At 46.3% G+C, this 8,939-nt stretch overlaps 1 non-coding gene across 1 annotated transcript; it reads right to left on the bottom strand.

The window, feature by feature from the left end:
• Positions 1-499: 499 nt before the first annotated feature.
• LOC115067714 lies at positions 500-606 on the bottom strand. The gene has a single exon (XR_003847084.1). It is a non-coding gene; the product is annotated as a U6 spliceosomal RNA (small nuclear RNA).
• Positions 607-8,939: the final 8,333 nt, after the last annotated feature.

Below are 8,939 nucleotides of genomic sequence, written 5' to 3'. Positions count from 1 at the left end.
ATTTCCATGAGTGTGTGTATTTACTATAGCTTCTTTGCCATTGATTATAAGTTTTATTGCACTGTGGTCTTATAGAAGGCATGGAATTATTTCTTTTGTATTTGTTAAGATGTCATTTAATTCCGATGGCTCTCTGTTTATTCTTTGTCCAGTTAACCTGTCTATTGAAGATGGTGGGGTATTAAAGTCACCTACTATTACTGAGTTGGGGTTAATCTCTGTTTTATAGTCCTGGAGTACTGTTTTTATGAAATTGGGTGCTCTAGAATTTGGTGTATATATGTTCATGATTGTAATATCTTCTTGGTCAATTGTTCTTTTGATTAAAATAAAATAACCCTCTTTATCTCTTCTGATTATTTTTAATTTAAAGTCTATTTTGTCAGCTATTAGAGTTGCAACACCTGCTTGCTTCTTAGAGTCATTTATTGGAATAGTTTTTTTTCCATTCTCTCACCTTAAGGTAGTGTCTATCCTTGAAGGTGAGATGCATTACTTGAAAAATATGAAACACTTCATGAATTTCTGTGTCATTCTTGCACAGGGGCCACACTAATCTTCTCTCTATCATTCCAATTTTAGTATATGTGCTGCCAAAGTGAGCACTTCATCTGGATTCTTTACAAAGAGGGCAATGCTATAAAGAATGTCGAGTCATAGGAAAATAAGGTATTAGTTAAAGAATAAATAAACATTCAATTTTAAGTTCCCTAATGTTAGGGGATGATATGTGGTTATATAAAAGAATGTCTTTTAATAGTTTATTGTTTTTATTTTATGTGTATTAGTGTTTTGCCTGCATGTACATAAGTGCACCTGCGTCATGCAATGCCTGTGAAGTTCAGAATAGGGCATTGGATCCCCTGGAACTGGAGCTACAGATGGTTTTTAGCCCCTATATGGGTGCTGGGAACCAAACCCGGGTTCTCTGAGAGTGTAGCCAGTGCTCTTAAACACTGAGCCATTCTCCAGCCCCCAAACTGTTTTAATTCTTAGAGATAAACACTGACATGTTTAGAAGCAAATGCGCATAGTGTACAACAACATAGTCTCGAGTATTTTGAACACTTCTTTTTCTGTTACTGAGAGAAAGATGTTGCATGATGCAGTGATAAACTAGGACAACATATAAACAGTAAGAGACTAGAGTACAGAATATAGGTGTATTGCATGTGTTATGCAACTTTTCTGTGAATTTGAAATTATTTCCAAGTAAGAATGGTTTTGTTTTAATCTCTCATGATACATCCCAATATATCTTCTTAACAGAATACAATTTTGATTTTCTATGGAACATTCTAGCTCATTTCAGAATCTTCTCAGATTAAGTGTAATTAAATGGCAAAAGAAACTGTATGTGGCATGAAGACACTAACTAAATCAGCTTTTATATAAGGTGATATGAGCCTGATTTAAGTTTCTGACATTTACTTAGGAAAAGATTTTAAAGATGTTTCAAAAGCATCTAAAAATGAAGTTTATGATAGAGTATATATTAACTATATATCAGTTTCTAATTGAAAAGTACGTCAGACTTCCTTCAAGGTTGTGTCCTTGTGTAGGATACTCTATCTCCTTGGGCCATTAGAACAAAGTAGTGATAATGGTACTATCTTGATTTCTAAGTTCATACAGGACAATGTGTACATCAGCAGAACTCACTCTTCTAACTATAAGCAGACTAGTTAAAATAGTGAAAGATTTATCATTTCATTGATGAGAATATTTCAATACAGAACATTAGTCAGGACCAATGTGCTAACCATGTTCTTCCCCATCCTTCCATCTCCTGCCTAGTTGTTTTAAGCCCACCATAAGGCAGAGGTCAAGAGAGACCCTTGACACAGTCCACCCCGATCAGCCATTCTGGGCACTGAGCAGAGTGAAACACGTGCAGGATGGATATGGAGAACAAATAGAAGATATTTGCCACAAAGTGATTTGGGCTTGGTCTATTGATTTAGTAACCTCGTGACATTAAGGATATAGATCCATCCATTTGCCTGCTGCCTACATCTTTGGCTTCAGCTTCATTTCTTCCCCAAATGGGAAAATTGGTTCCCTTCCGTTTGAATGACTAGATTATGACTCACATCCAACCTCAACCCAGAATCTGCTTAAGTGAATATACCAACTCTGATTGTTTTAAGTCATCTTACCATACCCCTTCTTGCAGGATGTATAAAGGAATGGATTGTGATGGAGGCTGTAAAATCACCTGAAATGTTCACTATAATTGTAAAGCATCCATTAGAGACAACTTTCCCTCCATCTTTAGGTTTGGAGGGAAAAGGTTTGAAAAGTATGTACTTGTGCACAAAAGCACAATAGGTGCTAGGTGCTAGGTGATAGGTGGTTGTAGCAGGAGGCCTCCAAATATGGTGTGGACCCAGAGCCCTGGGATTCAGTGAGAATTCCCTTCACTTCTTGGCCCGCAAATAGCCTGCCAAAAGGAGCCCACGCCTCCGTACCGTGCTTGTGAGCCCAGTGACTGCTGACAGACTGGGTGGCGTGGACCAATCAGAAAATGATATGCTGACTAAAGGGACTTAGGGGCAAAGAAAAGGGAAATATAAGGCCTGTCCCCTCCTGTATTAAACGAGCCTGAGGCACCTCGCCTAGTGCTTGCTTCTACCCGAGTCCCAGGGTCTGTGTGTAATGACTCCATGCCTCTTGCCCCCTGAATCGGCAGGGGACCCGATCCAGGTTAGGGTCTTCACAGCTGGCCTGAGGAGAACCTGCAATGCCTGGAGCCCGAACAGGGACTCCTGCCCACGGTGTTGGTGACACCCAGAACCTCGGTTCATTCGATAAGTAGGCCCCTGGATTTGTCTGTTTCTTCGGCTGCTCAAGGGTAAGCGAGTAGCCCCCTCCTCTGTCCCCTCCATGCTGTCTGTTGTCTTTATTGTTGGACTAGTTTATTAGATCAGGGACGCACACTCCGCCACGTGGTCCCAAAGCCCATGTCTGTACCTCCCCCCTCTTGGCTCATCCCGGTGAGTTCACATAAGGGCTGATCCACCCCGAATTCAGAGCCCAGGCTTCAGGTCACCCTGTTGCCTGTCCTGGAGACACTGTGTGAGCATACGGCTGGAGGTGTCATGGCCTCCAGAAGTCCCTCACTGAGCACAAGACATTTGGACCCAATACACCTTTACATGTCAGGGTGGTTTACATCTGAGTGGCTCATAGAGCTTCTTTGCTTCCTTTGTTCCCTCTTGGTAGTCACCCTCATCTTCTACTTTGTGGCAAATTCCCCTTCGCGAGACCCTCCCACAATGGGCAATTTGCCACCACAATGCAGGGAACCACAAACGGCAGCACTCAAGGTGCTCCTTAAAACCAGAGGGTTGAAAGTGAAGCCAAAAGATATCGAACACTTTTGGGATGAAGCCACTAATTTAGCTCCATGGGTCTCCCCTGAAAACATGTGGGACCCTGACGTGTGGATGTGGGTCCTCTTCTTGGCCTGAAAAAGGAAGGTCAGGTCAGGGATCACTCCCCCCACATCGTTCATACCGATCCTCCTAGCCATCACTGCTAGCCTTAAATCCTCCTCTCCTGAGGAAGTCATCTCGGCCCACAACAAACACTGCTGGGAGCAATCTAGTGTAGATCTGGCTATTACCTCGACCCCTGACCTCCCAGACCTGGAGGTGGACATAGCCTGTGTGCCCACTTCCAATAAGGAAGGCTCTCCTTTGCCTATATCTCAGGATACTCTCTTAGAGCTACCATGCCCAGAAATTCCCCTACCCCACTACCTGTGGAAGGAGTTTCTCTCTCCACCCCCAGTAACCATCCCACCTCTTCCCCTGCTACCGTACCCCTCCCTCCTAGGCTGCCCTCCTTAAACCTTTACCCACCTTTGTCCACAATTCTGGTTAACATCGGCCCTGATGCAGCACAGAGTCCATGGCTGCCCACCCCATTTGCTGACCTCTTTCTTATCCGCAAGGTAGCTAAGCAATCGGGCCCTGACTCTCCATATTTCGAGCAGGTTCTTCGCCAGTGGTTCTTACATTTACAAACCCACTATGATTTGTATAATTTACTAAAGGCAGTGTTAGAACCCTCAGTCTTTCTAAACTGGTACGCAGCCCATGACAATCAGGCTGAAAACCAGGCATGCCGAAATCTCCAATATGGCCTCAACATTACTTTGGACATGCTCACGGGACATGCACAATATACTGGCCCCATCTCCAAGTCTACTATTGGCCTCCATTCCTATTTTCAACAAGTTTCTGACTTGACCTTTAAGGCCCTTAAATGTTGCTCCCACCGTGAACCACAAGTCTTTTTCCGTAATTTGATTCAACAGTCATGGGAGTCCCTCACAGACTTCCTTACCGTGTCACTGAGGCAGTAGAGCAGAGGGTGGAGTCTGGACCCACCAGAGAGGTGTTTATCAAACAGTTAACTTGGGAGGGACTAAAATCCCTACTCGTTATGCTGTCACGCCTGTCCACAATGATAACATTCACAAATGGGTACTACTAGAGACTTAGACCCTAGGGCAGGCCCTATTGAGGCTTTGACCACCTCCTTGGAGACTCTTTTGTCTCAAGGAAAACCTGCCCACTTTGGTGCATGGGAAGGCTGCTGGGACTGTGGGGGGCTTGGCCACTTTTGTAGCCACTGCCCAGGAGGTACAGCCCACCCCAAGAATTGCTGCCCCAAGTGCAAAAAAGGGTTCCATTGGGCTAAAGACTGGTTACAGCCTCAACTGGACTCAGCTCCTTTAAACTCCACCTGGGGAGCCCCTCAGCCCCACCCACAAGAGGGGAAATGAGACAGATATTATGGACTCTCCCAATCCTCAACCACTCCCCACTAATGACCCTGTTCCTAGATGGAACTGCCATAAAGGGCTTAGTAGACACAGGGGCTGATGTCACCATTATATCAGAAACTGAATCCCTTAAATTCCCTCATTGGTAATACCAGCCAGGCCCACCAATAAAAGGAGTTGGCGGCACACAAGGTAGCAAGCTGGTCACACGTCCAGTATATTGGAAGGACTTGGATGGGAACCAGGGCACAGTTACCCCCATAGTAGTGGACGTTCCCCATAACTTATGGGGCCGAGACATCCTAGAGGACATGGGCGCGGTCCTTACCAAGGATGACCGCACCTTTTATGATGATATCATGCTCCAAGATAACTTGGGAGTATCAGGGAAAGGACAACACCTTGCCCAACACCCCCAATCCTAACAGCCACTGCCCGCCTGGGATCGACTCCAATCTTGGTCCCCGAGCCAATCCCCATCACCTGGCTCTCTAATGATGCCATTTGGGTGGACCACTGGCCTATAATAGAACCTAAATTATCTGCCCTCAAAAACTTGGTAGCTGAACAATGGAGGCTTGGCCACATTGAGCCCTCTTCCCGGAAACATAATACCCCAATATTTGTTGTTAAAAAGAAATCAGGGAAATACAGACTCCTCCAAGATCTTAGAGCAGTCAATGCCCAGATGGAAAAGATGGGCTCACTACAAGCAGGCTTAACACAACACATCCTACAGCTATCCCCCCGTCCCATCATATCATAGTACTTGATATCCAAGATTGTTTCCTCTGAATCCCCCTAGCAGAACAAGATAGACCTCACTTTACCTTGACTGAGCTCCAAGAACTCTGTGGGACTGTAAACTGAATCAAACAATTTATACTGGTCCCTGACTTGGAATTCAGGGCCTTGTTCTCCCTGCTGGAAGGCCATAATTCACCAACTTCAAGGATCCCTCTCACCCAATCAGCTAAGGATCTTCTTAATAAGATAGATCATATACTCTGGTCTGAATCACTCCAATGTCACAACCCAGCAGAACCATTACTGGCCTTGATCCTCTGGACTAAAAATGGTGTCTTGGGGGTGCTATGGCAGCAAGACCCCCTGGTGTGGATCCACCTGGCTACCTTGGACCTAACTAGGCTTAGCTCTAAGTATGATATTGCCTTCAAGTTAGCAATTAAAGCCCGACAAACAGCCAGGTGCATATTCGGAAAGGAACCTGACAAAATTATACTGCCCTTTCCTCTTAAGCATTCCCAAACATTATGGGCAGACTCTCTGGCTTTCCAACTAATGATGTCCAGGTTCATGGGGGAGTTGGATAACCACGCACCCCCAGATAAGCGACTGGCCAGCCTGGCCTGTTTGGAAATCACCATTCAGCCACACACTTCCCCTTGCAAAAACCCCCTAACTTTAGCCAAGCTAGCCTTCTCAGATGCGAATAAATCCCATTATGGCACTGTCATTCAGCACATGGGAAAGGATGACAGCTGTTATGTACAAGCCAAGCCCCTGGCCTTGTTAAAAATCTTCCAAGTCTGCCAGACTGAGCTGCTCAATATATTCTCTGACAGCCAGTATGTGGTTCAGGCCCTCAGATGTCTTCCCTTTGTTCGGGTAAAAGGCCACAAGGATCCCATCACTAGAACAATGAGATATCTCCGGATTATCTTAGATAACAGAAAATGGCCCCAGCACATCTCCCACATAAGATCACACACCAAGCTCCCTGGGATCTTGGCAAAGGGAAATGACAAAGTAGATAAACTTGTGTCCGTAGAGAATCCTCTATTAGAACAAGCCAGAGCCTTACACCAAAAATTTCACCTTTCTCCTCGCAGTCTGCACCGCCTTCTACCCGACCTATCCATCTCTCAGTGCAAACATCTGAGCAGATCTTGTGTTTCATGTGCACCCCTTGCTCCCTTAGGCCCCCTCAATCGATATGGAGTTAACCCGCGTGGTCTCCTACCCAATGCCCTCTGGCAAATGGACGTCACCCATTACAACTCCTTTGGTAATCTTAAGTATGTCCACATCATTGTTAACACCTACTCCTCCTTTCTTTTCACCATCGCTCGAACCAGTGAAAAGGCCTCACACACCATTAAGGTGGTCAAATCAGCAATGCTGGTAATGGGAGTGCCATGGACCCTAAAAACTAATAATGGGCCAGCTTACACCTCTATACTATTCAAAATGTTCCTGTCAACATGGAAAATTAGCCACTCCCTTGGCATCCCTTATAATCCACAGGGAATTGTGGAGCTGGCAGATAGGACCCTCAAAGAAAATTATAAAAATTTGCTACCCCTGAGTCTAAAAGGGACCTGCACCTGGCTCTAATTGAAGCTCTGTTCAGCATTAATTTCCTGTCCTTCAATGAAAATGGGTTGAGCCTGGCCTACAAACACTGGGCTACCATACCTAGGCCTACACCACTGCCACTAGTGAGATGGAAGGACCCCATAACATGTCAAGAGCAACTGCCCACTCCCTTGTTAACAAGAGGGTGACGCTATGCTTGTGTATTTCCTCAGACAGAAACAAAGCCAGTATGGGTTCCAGCGAGAGATGTGAGAGCAGCAACCAACCAACGGGACCCCCCCCAGGACTCAGAGACCTTGCTGCTATCTGGATAATTGGTTTGCTCTTCCCTGCCCCTGCCATGGCCCATGATCTCTGGGCCTTGGTCCCCTCCCCGCCTATACTCTTGCCCTTATCGCTTCATTCCCCAGCCTACCCCACCCTCTATTCAAATAATTCTATGCTTGGCCTCCCCACCATGGACCCAGTTACTTCCTGGGAATCACTCAATGGCTCCTGGCCCCTAAATAACTCTCTATGCTTCACTACCAACAACACATCCTCATGCATTGGGCTGTTCAACCTGACCATCCAAAATTATGCCGGCAGTGCATCCTTGGGTTACATGCTTAAACTCAAGGGCCTTTCCCCTACCTTCAACAATACTGATGTAATCTCCGTCCTCACTACACTGGGGACAATAATAACAGGGGAGGCAGAGGTGACCACCACCCCTCTGCCCCTATTTTGCCCTGCCATTCTACACCCACCGCTCCCCAACTGCCCATGCACACACTCCCTTGCACCCTTTTTCCTCGTGCTCCCTATACCGTGGCAGAGATGCCACCCTAAGCCCAACCATGCCATCCCTCCCTTTTGCTGCTTCAGCCATTCCCCCTCTAATCACCCCCTAGGATCTTGGAGACAACTGGCCCCCACGTATCCCTGCGATATTAAGATCTCCCATACCAACTGTGAATCAATACTTGGTAACTGGGACCTCTGTGGTCCGCATGCCTGCATGGACATGAGGCCATTACTGGCACAGCAGGGCCTTCAGCTTTCCAACCGCACTTACACTAACACCAATCCCTCTACTTGTGCCGAAAACAAAATCCTTACATCCATTGATCACATGACATCCTGGCCCCCTACCCCCATTTGTGTACGGCCCCCATTTGCCTTATTGCTAGCCAATGTTACCTCCGACATGAGGCTGTTCCTGGCACAGCAGGGCCTTCAGCTTTCCAACAGCACTTACACTAACACCAATCCCTCTACTTGTGCCCAAAGCAAAATCCTTGCATCGATTGATCACATGACATCCTGGCCCCCTACCCCCATTTGTGTGTGGCCCCTGTTTGCCTTAATGCTAGCCAATGTTACCTCCGACCCTCAGGGACAACTCAACTGCTTCAATACCAGCACCACCTGTGTACTGGCAGCCTGCTGGAACCATCCAGCTCACATAGCTCTCTTTATGTGTGAACCTGCGGCCCTTTGGGTTCCAGTCACCAATGCAACTCACTTCCATGCTGTCCCCCTTATAGAGTGGACAGCCTTGTCACAAGCCCCCCACTTAAAATGGGATTTCAGGGTCACTGCCGCTCTCATCTCAGCCATCATCCTTGCAATAGGGTCGGCCACCACTGCTGCAGTAGCTATCACCCAATCTTCCACCACTGTGGAGACACTCAATGAGGCCGTGTCCAAAACCTCCTCTACCTTTCACTCTCAGTCCCTTATCAGTCAGTATCTTCACCACACAATTCATGTGCTACAACAACAAATTGATCTCTTAAGTGAAGAGCTGGCAATTACCATA

Source organism: Nannospalax galili, unplaced genomic scaffold (assembly GCF_000622305.1).
Source record: "Nannospalax galili isolate Female #2095 unplaced genomic scaffold, S.galili_v1.0 scaffold45, whole genome shotgun sequence".
In the NCBI taxonomy this organism is placed as follows: Eukaryota; Metazoa; Chordata; class Mammalia; order Rodentia; family Spalacidae; genus Nannospalax; species Nannospalax galili.
This window is presented reverse-complemented; position numbering and strand designations above follow the sequence as displayed.